Below are 11,170 nucleotides of genomic sequence, written 5' to 3'. Positions count from 1 at the left end.
CTCCAAATGGTTAATTGGAATGACATTAAGGTGACAATTAAAAGAAAAGTCGAACCATCATCATCATATCGTCATCCAATAATTAAAAATCAGAAGAGATAATAGACTCCCATTAGGAGGGCGGAAGGGCATAAGGTGAAGAAATAGGCTCACGTAATCTCGCTTTCTTTAGAAAACGTTGTTGCAAACGAGACTGGACCACTTTGAGGTCCTCTCGGATGCACCATATATTAAACTAGCTTAAAACCCGTGCAAAGTTGCATGGGTATATTTGTAGGCATTTCTTTAAACACTTTAACATTATTATAGATTGAAAGTTATGAAAATTTCAACATATAAACTGGCCACTTTAACAAATAGTCATTCACTCCGGTTTAAAAACATAAAAGGAATAATTTTGAGACAAACGATTATCTAAATTGTATGATTGAACAATATTGTCTAATCGAGTAAACACGGTGCTTGAAAAATTTTAATTCATGCCAAACAATTGTATATACTATATAGGATATGAAAATTATTTTAAAAATACTGCAAAATTTTAAAATAATTATGATATTATGAAGACCTTCGAATTAGAGAAGTTAGTAAAAATAACAATAAAATCTTGATGGTATAAATTTTATGCTAATAACATAAAAGAAATTTCCTGTATTTAGCTATTTAGTTACTCGGCCTATTTTTAAGGGATCCTAAAATCTATGTTAATTGTGGAAGTGGGGTTTGGATGGAAAAAAACATGTTATGGTTGTTGTTTTATGATGAAATTTCATGTCATCATAATCACAAGAAGGCTCAACAACATTTTTCGTAGCAAGCGTCTCATCTACTACAAGCTCAATGTCATCAACATGAGTCTCCAAATGGTTAATTGGAATGACATTAAGGTGAAAATTAAAAGAAAAGTCGAACCATCATCATCATATCGTCATCCAATAATTCAAAATCAGAAGAGATAATAGACTCCCATTGGGAGGGCGGAAGGGCATAAGGAGAAGTAATAGGCTCACGTAATCTCGCTTTCTTTAGAAAACGTTGTTGCAAACGAGACTGAACCACTTTGAGGTCCTCTCGGATGCGCCATATATTAAACTAGCTTAAAACTCGTGCAAAGTTGCACGGGTATATTTGTAGGTATTTCTTTAAACACTTTAACATTATAGATTGAAAGTTATGAACACTTCAACATATAAACTGGCCACTTTAACAAATAGTCATTCACTCCGGTTTAAAAACATAAAAGAATAATTTTGAGACAAACGATTATCTAAATTGTATGATTGAACAATATTGTCTAATCGAGTAAACACGGTGCTTGAAAAATTTTAATTCATGCCAAACAATTGTATATACTATATAGGATATGAAAATTATTTTAAAAATACTGCAAAATTTTAAAATAATTATGATATTATGAAGACCTTCGAATTAGAGAAGTTAGTAAAAATAACAATAAAATCACGATGGTATAAATTTTATGCTAATAACATAAAAGAAATTTCCTATATTTAGCTATTTATTTACTAGGCCTATTTTTAAGGGATCCTAAAATCTATGTTAATTGTGGAAGTGAGTTTTGGATGGAAAAAAACATGTTATGGTTGTTGTTTTATTATATTATATAGATTGGCGTGCCACTTCCCGCCATTTGAAATCCATGAAATCCAAGAAAATCTCAAATTCCTCACCACTCTTGTAGTAAACACTCCTACTACTATATGACCCATGTAAACCTCATCAAGGACTTGTTCGAGGGAGATGAGACTATTACAAAAGTCATAAAATCGGTTAAGATAGTCATGAAAGGCTCATCCTTATTTTGTGGGAATCGGAATCCATCATTCATTATGTGAGGCTAAAATGATTTCTGTAAAATAGCTTCATTACCTGGAAAAGGCGTTAAACTACAAGAAATCTGTGAGAACTGTCCCAAGAAACAAGTGTTCCCTCGGACAAAATAAATCAAGAAAAAATTCAACAACTAATAGCAAACAAAACCGTGTTCCCTGGCAACGGCGCCAAAATTTGATAAGGATAGTCGCTTACCTAAATCAAAGATAAATAACCCAAATCTAGCTAATAATTTAATGTAGTTAGGGAAGAAGGGGTAGAATCACAGGTAGACAGAAGTTGTCATGAAGCGGATTTTATCTAGATCGGTTTTCGATTGTGTTCTGAAGTTTTGTTTGTAAACTAATGCAAATGACAATGAAATTATAAAAATATAAAGAGGAATCTAAGAATACAGGTTTCACATGTAACTAGTTTAATAATATTGTCAAATACAGGTATTGTGATGTCCGTATTGTCAAGGTCAAAGACACAAGCCTATCGATTTATAGCCAACCTTAAGACGGATCCTAGAGGTTTTCGATCTTACTAGGTCGTCTTACTACTCATGCTTTGCCTAATTTCCTTCCCGGCTTTCAGTCTTAGGTCGGAAATTAACAATTATAAACAAATGATTATGGTTACAAATCATAGTTTATCAATTAAAACAACCAAAGAAAAAGAGACAATATAATGACAAAACAAACCCAATTCAACAATGAGACATGATAATTATACATGCTACATACCTTTCCCTAGATTTATAATCTACTCACACATGATGAAATGTAAACAAATGAAAAAAATATATGTAAACAATTGCATAATTATAAATTAGAGATGGAAAAATGAAATACTAAAAATAAAGTAGAGAATAAGAAATTACCAACAAAATGAAGAACAGGAACTTGGTAAATAAGAACAATATAACCCAGAAATAATACTTAAATTACTTGAAGGAAATGTTGATAACAAAAGCAAACTAGATTATGAAGAACTAGGTTTTTATGTAAACTGAAGTGTATGATAAAAGATAAATAAAAGTTCTCTAGAGATAAGCTTAAATACACAATGAACTAGAAAAAACATGAAGAGTTGCCTGAATTAGACGATCCTCGAGAATCTGGGGATCAAACACTTCTAGGGGGTGCAACATCTGTACTCAAAATATCATGAGGTACCAAACGCTGAGATTCTGGGGTCTGAACAATTCTAGGGGGCGCAGCAATGGCTAGAATTTAACAAAAGATAGTCGTAAGTTGCTTCCGTGATCACCCCGAAATTCTGGGTCTTTGCAATATTTTCCTTTCTTCATTAGTACTTGATGAGTCTGTCGCAACCTATAAAAAATAACCCTACCGGTCTTTAACTAATATAGCTAGGGAAGTTGGGATTATATCCACAGGGAGACTAAAATGTTTTATTCGTTGCTAAAATTCTATCTAGGTATCAATTGGGGTTGTTTTGTTTGTTGTACTAAACTAAAAGTAAAAGAGAAGAGAAGTAGTAAAAATTGAATCTTAAAAATATAGGGAGAGGGAACTAGGATTGTCGGTTCACCAATGAATGTCTAACGGTCACAGTCTAGGTCACAGATCGGTCACAAATATCGGTCTAAGGGGTAGTGAAAAGGTCCTCTCGGTCCGCTATTTTCCCTAGATTGCTTCTAAAGGGCTCTCGCAACGTATTAGGGCATTTTAATGTTTGTAACAGGTCTAACCCTCACCAGGCTCTCGATCTTAGGTCGGGGTTTACTAATTTAATTAAATCAATTATGCGCATTAACTGACTAATTACGGTATAATGCTACAATTCACAAAATAGACATAATATTATTGATCAATCCGATAACCTAATTAATAACCGTCATCAATGAGTCCCCTAAATCCTAGCGTAGAATTTAGCTACGCAAAACGGAATTAATAATAATAATTGAATTAGATGTGAAAAGAGGAGAATACATAATGAAATTAAAAGAGAGAATAATAAACATAAACCAAACTAATAATAATATGATGAGAAATAACAACAATTAAACAAGATGGACAGAAGGGGAAAAGAAGAATTCAAATTACCAATTATCAATCCGAGTATAAGCAATGGAGAAGAAGGGGAAATTCTAGATCTAAAGTTTTAGAGAATAAAGTACGTGATAGAGTTTACAGAGGGAATTGTAGAAATAAAATAAGCATGCCCTAAACTGAATCTCTCATTCCTTTTATATCCGAAACTTATTAAAAGAAATTGGAACATAGTAGTCACGAAATTGATGCCGCTGATTGTTTGCTGAACACATGAGGGCATTGTATGATTTGGTTTGGGGAGAATATACATATATCTGTTTTGCATTTATATACATATTTCTTGGATTTCTATTTGCATGTTTCTTGCATTTTCGTATGCATTGTTCTTTCAATTGAAAAAACGAAAAAAAAATTAAAAATAAAAAAAATACAAAAAAAGTTTGCATTTAGTTTGCATTTAGGTAGAGTCTTAGGTCGAGACGGAATGGTTATATAACGATGACGACATTGCTTTTATACTCTTGCTAACTCGTTTTAAGCCTTGCATCGTTGGACACCTTTATTTTGAGAAATTCATTTGCATAGTCTACGAGTTTTTGATAAATTCTACCGGACGAATAGACTTGACCTATCATAGACTTGACCTATCATGTTGGCAAACTACTTATACATTCTAAGGTTTAGAACTTCATAAACTGGTTACATTCATGACTTGTTTCATTTAGGATGTGAGTAGTACTCCTTACATGGCATGTACCATCAAATTGCATAAGCTTGAAATTTGTCTCTTATTGCATATATACACTCGGGTTTGTAGTGGTGACACATGTAGAGAGGCGACCCTTCCTTTATGTTCTACCCTTTAGCCTCACATTAGCCAAATATGCCTTGTTTTGACCCATTTATCCAACTACATTCCTATATGGCCTACCCTTGTCAAGCTAGTCTTGTTAGTAAGTTCGGAAGTCTCATTGTGGTCAATTTATGAAGAATGCTTTTGTAACACCCCCTTCTTGCCCGGCCAAGGCAATGAGAGGATGTTACCATCTCGGTTTCCCGAGGCGGTGAAATCGGAGTTGCAGTTAAGATACGACTTAAATAAATAACAAGTTTAGTGATTTACAAATAAATGAATAAAAGAATGATACATGTGAATTAGACATTATATTACTTGTCTACCATCTAAGCCATCTCTCTATGCTACTCGACTTCAATTCCGGGGCTCGTCACATCTCCAGCGTGACCTCAAAACAACCTGTACTTAACCTGCTCCCCATATTATCGGAAATATCATGTCGATCGACACAGGCCACCCTGGAAATAGGTGACAATTACACAGACACACAACACGCCAGTTTCAATAAGTAAATATAAGACACAACATGATAATTAAATATGCAACATGCTAATGATATGAATGAGATACAATTATACAATCACCATGTCGATACCGGGACACACCCAGACATACACATAATCACCGGTGTCAGGGACACACTCATGACACCACTCGTCACACAAAGGTACCCGGACACGCCCAGACGTACCAGATCCGGAAGCCAAATGGATCCCCTGCCAGACGTCGTGCCTCAACCACACGAGTCCCTCCGTACTCAAGCCATTAATGTGCACATCCCTCGAGTGGGAAGCTCCAAGAGACGACTCAAGCGTAAGATGATCTCCCAACCGCCTTACGTCTCCTCAACAACAAGTAACCAACCATAATCCATTATATCCTCCAATATTCATGACAAACATAATAAATGTCAGATGCCATATAATATGTCATTTACCGACTCATCATGATATAGAATACCAAATACAATATGAACAACAATCCCTCGATATTTCGACTCCTTGAGTCATCATAACCAACATCATGTAATAATGCAATCCAACCATCATAATAATCTCCTTAATGATACCATTAACTACTAATCATGTTATAATGCAAATGCTCTAATCATGTGAGACTAATTACGACATTATCATTAACATATGCAACAACTGTTAGGATTCATTAATTCCATTTCTATACATTTCATACAAATGTGATTATTTAGTCATAAAATAATAACTAGATCTTATGCATGCAAACATAAAACAAAGTAGAGAAGAAATCGTCACTTCTTACATTGGTGTTTCGGATTTATTGGGCACCAACAAGATCTCCTACTTGTTAGTTCTTGAGCTTTCCAACAATGGATGAACTAAGATTCAAATTAGAATCTCTCCCAAAAGCTTATACCCAAGGAACACCCTTAATAACTAATATTATTATGAGCTAGTAATAATACTAATCTTACTTAAAATTTGGACACAAAAATGGTATTTTGTTCTCTTGTATTTTCGGCCAAGAGAGAAGAATTTTGTGAGGTTTTTATTTCTCTAAAATTATTTCACAAATGTAGAGAGTTGATAATTATCTAACACTAGAAAACTAGAATAGTAGTGAATGAATAATAGAGGAATCCATTTTGTTCCTCTTGGTAGAAAAACCGGTGGGAGGGTGGTCTAAGGGGAGCCAATGCATGGTCTTGTTCTTCTCAAGATGAGACTAGGCATGCAAGGCTAGATATTAGGCTTAATCATTATGTTTCCATTTAAAATAAAACACAATATTAATCCTAACCCCTCCATAATTTCGGTACACTTAGGATAAAATGGGTAGTCCATTTTAATTTGTCATTTGTCAATTTTGTCATGTGTCACATGTTACATGACATGTTAGACTATAATGTATTTTTAACATATTAAAAATCAACATATTAATAAAATATGTCACATACAAAATTAACTAGTAATTCTTAATTACATGTACCAAGATGGTTTATCAAATTATAAATTTACAACAACTTGTATTTATAATAAATTATTCCTTCTATTTCAATTGTTTTGTAAACAATAATTTAATCTAAGTAATAAGACAATTTGATTACTTAGACCGTATCTAATTTAATCGAATTATAATGAGACACGTTAATTTTACTCACAAATCATCCGTCAATTTTAAGCAATTTAATTAACTCGTATTGGCATACGATTAAATAAATAATCATTTAAGAATGTTTCCCTATAGGTATGACCTAAGGGGATTAACTGATCACCACCATCGCACGACAATAATGTCAAACTCTAGTCAGCCAATCATTACCGATATGTGTGGACCAGTTGACTGTAAAATATTATTACTTCCCACATGTATTCTTAAATATGAGATTTAAACATGTGATCATTATGATCGACAGTTGTGATCGCATTATTGTCGGAGGACACTTATTCCAACAATCTCCCACTTGTCCTCGACAAGTGTGCGTCACCAATTCTCTTGTCCTATTACTATCTCCCACTCAATGCAAGGTGTCTTTCGGGTCGTACTTGCAAGTGATCATATCGAGAGTGGTTTCCTCGATCTGGAGAATAACTGATTGATCGGAATTATCTACCATAGATACCTTCTGAGCGTGGCCACGCATTTCCAGTTCATTACTCCTCGAGTGGCCCTGAGATATTGTTTTAACCCTGACAAGGGGTGGACAATTCATATCGCACTATTCCCTTCGACTAGCCACAACCATTACAACCCAAAATATGCCCATTTGACCCCATTTACGAAGGTCGTAGTAACATAAATCAAAGTTAATCTAAAACTGTGCCACCTTAGGCGAACATTCTTTAGTTAAAAAAATCGACTCATTAGAATACTATAGTAGCTCTCGCCACGACCAGGCTATATAAATTTGCCAGAAGTCTATAAGCGGTCATTAGGCCCGACAAAGTGTTCCTAACAGTCTGCCTATGTGATCGACTAGTCATCTCACATGACTCTATGGCACTTGAACTTGCCATCAATCGCATCACACTCTATTCACTTCGAGACGTCACCTCATACAAGTGACTATGGGCAAATACCATGTTAATCCGGGTTCACTTTAACGGGGTTCAATATTGTCTCTACAGCCCGTTTGGATATAACAAAGTAAAAAAGGAGTTTTTAGATTAAAAAACGCGAACGAGAAATGTGATTATCACATATGAACGGTCAATACTTGATTACTACTTCATATTCTTATAATCCAATTTGATCATGTATGTAGTTGTTCATCTCAATCCAATTGAAATGACATGACTCATCATGTTAAGCCTATGAGAAGGCTTTGGTTAGTAGGTTTTATCAACTTCTTGTACCTTACTTAACCTTACTACATACTTATTTTCCTTTGTAACGTATACATTTGCATTACAAAACTTTCTGAGTACGTGTCTAGATCCAATCTAGACATAAGCTTTCTAATCTTAGAATAGCTCCCACTGTTTTCACAGTGTGCGGGACCCATCCCTCTCGCACACCTCATGATTGCAAGTGTACTCAATTTCCGTTGTAAGCATCTCTCATTGTTCTTAATTGCCTAGAACAATTCTAACAAATCCATTTCTTAAATAACATAGCCACAATGGTTCCTTAACCATCTTTAGGTGTTTTGAATACGTATTTTGTCCGAAACCTTATACAATCTCAACAGTCATTAGTATAAGCCCTTACACAAATTAGTGAATTGCATCAAAACACTTAACTTTACACCCTTAATGCTTCTACAAGCACTTAAGGATAATCTATATGGCTATTTGGTAACTATTACTTAAATTCGATTTTGAAACAGTTCATCATACTCAAAGTATATGAAGTGTTATACATCATTACTCATTTAGTTGATCCTGCAGCGGAAGCAAATGGAATCAATCAAATATGTTCAACTCGATTGAACTAATCATGAATCTTATCAACATAAGATTTCTTATCTGACGCTAATATCATGTAGATTTATCTCCATAAATCCGGATATCAAAGATGTATTATAATACTCCAAAAGTCTTAAATCATTCCCAATGATCAATATGTCATCCACATATAAGACTAATTAAAATTACCGTGACTCCCGCTAAACTTCATGTATAAACACAACTTCTCGACCCATTGAGAAAAGTTTTATAACATGATCAAAATGTTGACTCCAAATCATTGATGTCCTACTTAGGACCCTCTCTTAAGTTTCACATTATCTTAGGATTGCAAGAATCTACAAAACCAAAGACATGTATTGAATACATTCCTTCTAATTGAAGAAGTGGATTTTAGATTCACTCGTTATATATCTCATAATGAAACACAATCCCTAAGAAGATCCAAATAGACTTAAGCATTTCAACTAGTGCAAAAACCTTTGCCACCAATCCAGCTTTGATATCTAACAATTCACTTGGAATTTATTTTAGATTTTCATGGCTCTAAGCCTTGTATTGAGTTGCGACTTAAACACTCTCATGTAAGTCATATATTCATTACTTTCCAGAAGTAACTTGAATCAAACAATTTCTTTGTAAGTTGTAAGCTCTTTACTTTCTTAAAAGTAACATGAATTCATTATCTTCAACAAGTGATGAATTTAACCTCCTAGGTTTCGAAGAAACAACGTTACGTAGCCAAGAAAGACCAGTTTCTAGCGACATATAATTTTTGACACAATTCTTTTGTGGCTCTTGAATATTTTCTCCCACTCTGTCTTCTAGAAATAAACTTGTATTCTAGAAAGACAGCTTCACGAGCCACAAACCCGTTGTACTCGTGATTATAATAAGAAAAATGGGCATTTGTTTCTTGTGAATACTTACAAGCATGGTACCCTACCATTTCATATCTCATATGAATTGTTTTAGATTTAGTGGAAAAATAATTTAGACAAAATGATAAAATCCCCAAAAGGATCAAGTAACTCAAAGTAACTTGATTAAAGTCCAAAACATATCGAATAGGGTTTGATTTCTTTATCCAACCACACATTATCCCATAATGCGTGCTAAGAGAGATTAACTTGTGATACTATATCACATTTCCTTTGGTTTATATCAAAGTCTTCACTCTGATAATCCCATCACGACTAAATCGTGATTCCTGGATTTCTTTGAGCTTGTTCAAAGATTTCTCTATTTACCTTATTAAGTGAACACATTAGTGTCAACTTAAACCGTTGGTAAAAGAAAATGATCAACCTACTCTGTATCAATGACTTACATTCTCGATCTCCTTTTCAACCAAAAGGCACGAGATATCTTGCTTTGAATACAAGATACGCATATACCATAAGATTAACAATCTAATGGTTCCAAGAGTACTCGATAACTCTTTTGCGTTCATCATTCAAGAATTTAAGGTTTAATCTTGGGTTACCAATTTGAGTCTTGCATTATCTACATGATGTATCATTCTAGTTTGGTTTAGAATATATTCACCTTGATAATGGGCTAGCCATACATCAAATCGTGGTGTATAGGGTCACAAAAGTGAAACCTCTTTTGTATCTTAACAAGATTATATTCTTATTCAGAGTTTATGATCTTAATAGTCATAATTAAGGTAAACTATAAACCCAAAACTAGATTTATTACACAATGACTCTATCTCTCGACATTATTTGATGCTAGTCGTCATATTATAATCATCTTATGTATCGAATACAATGATGAAAACCTCCACTGGTTTCTAATATTGACGAAGTAGTACTAGCAAAATTTATGTTAATCAAATAAACATTTAAAGAAGAAGGTCCCATTAGATGTCCCACAACTAACTTGCTGATTCTTCAATAATTTGGGGTAGTTTCCTTTCTAGCGTCCAACAATTAAGACAATGGAAACTTTATCGATCGGGATTGATAGGTTTAGTATCGTTATTCTCAGTAACTTTACTTTTACCATTATCTTGTATAAATTCCATTCTAATTTTACTTCTTAGAACCTCGTCCTTTTCTTAACGGTTAAGAGAATGCTCCCACTCAATTCAATGAGTCTTTGCTTAGAGAAGCAAAATTGAATTTCATGAAGACTACTCTTCATTCGTTCGTTTAGTCTTAAAACTTTCATTGAAGTGGTTGCTTTATATTTTGGTCAATTACGACTTCTAACAAATCTAATTACCAAATGATTTAACGTTTCAAAGTACTTAATTCGATTAAGCACATGAAAAATAATCCATTGTATGTAGATATGTTAGTGAAGAATCAAAAACCCTTTTGATCATGAATAACTTTCATCTATACTCTTCACAAGAGATCCTTCCAATGGATAACATGAGGTTTTAGAAGAAAATTCATATTTGTCTTTAGTTACGATGTTTTAATGGAGATTTGAATTAGAATCGAAATGATATCGTATAAATTGAGGTAAAGAAATAGAACAATATGGTAACGGAATAAAGAAAACAAAACATTTATTGTTATAATAATACTTATAAATATAATAACAAGTAAAGCATTTACATA

This window comes from Silene latifolia, unplaced genomic scaffold (genome assembly GCF_048544455.1).
Source record: "Silene latifolia isolate original U9 population unplaced genomic scaffold, ASM4854445v1 scaffold_280, whole genome shotgun sequence".
NCBI classification, from domain to species: domain Eukaryota; kingdom Viridiplantae; phylum Streptophyta; class Magnoliopsida; order Caryophyllales; family Caryophyllaceae; genus Silene; species Silene latifolia.
Note: the sequence above shows the minus strand (reverse complement) of the source record.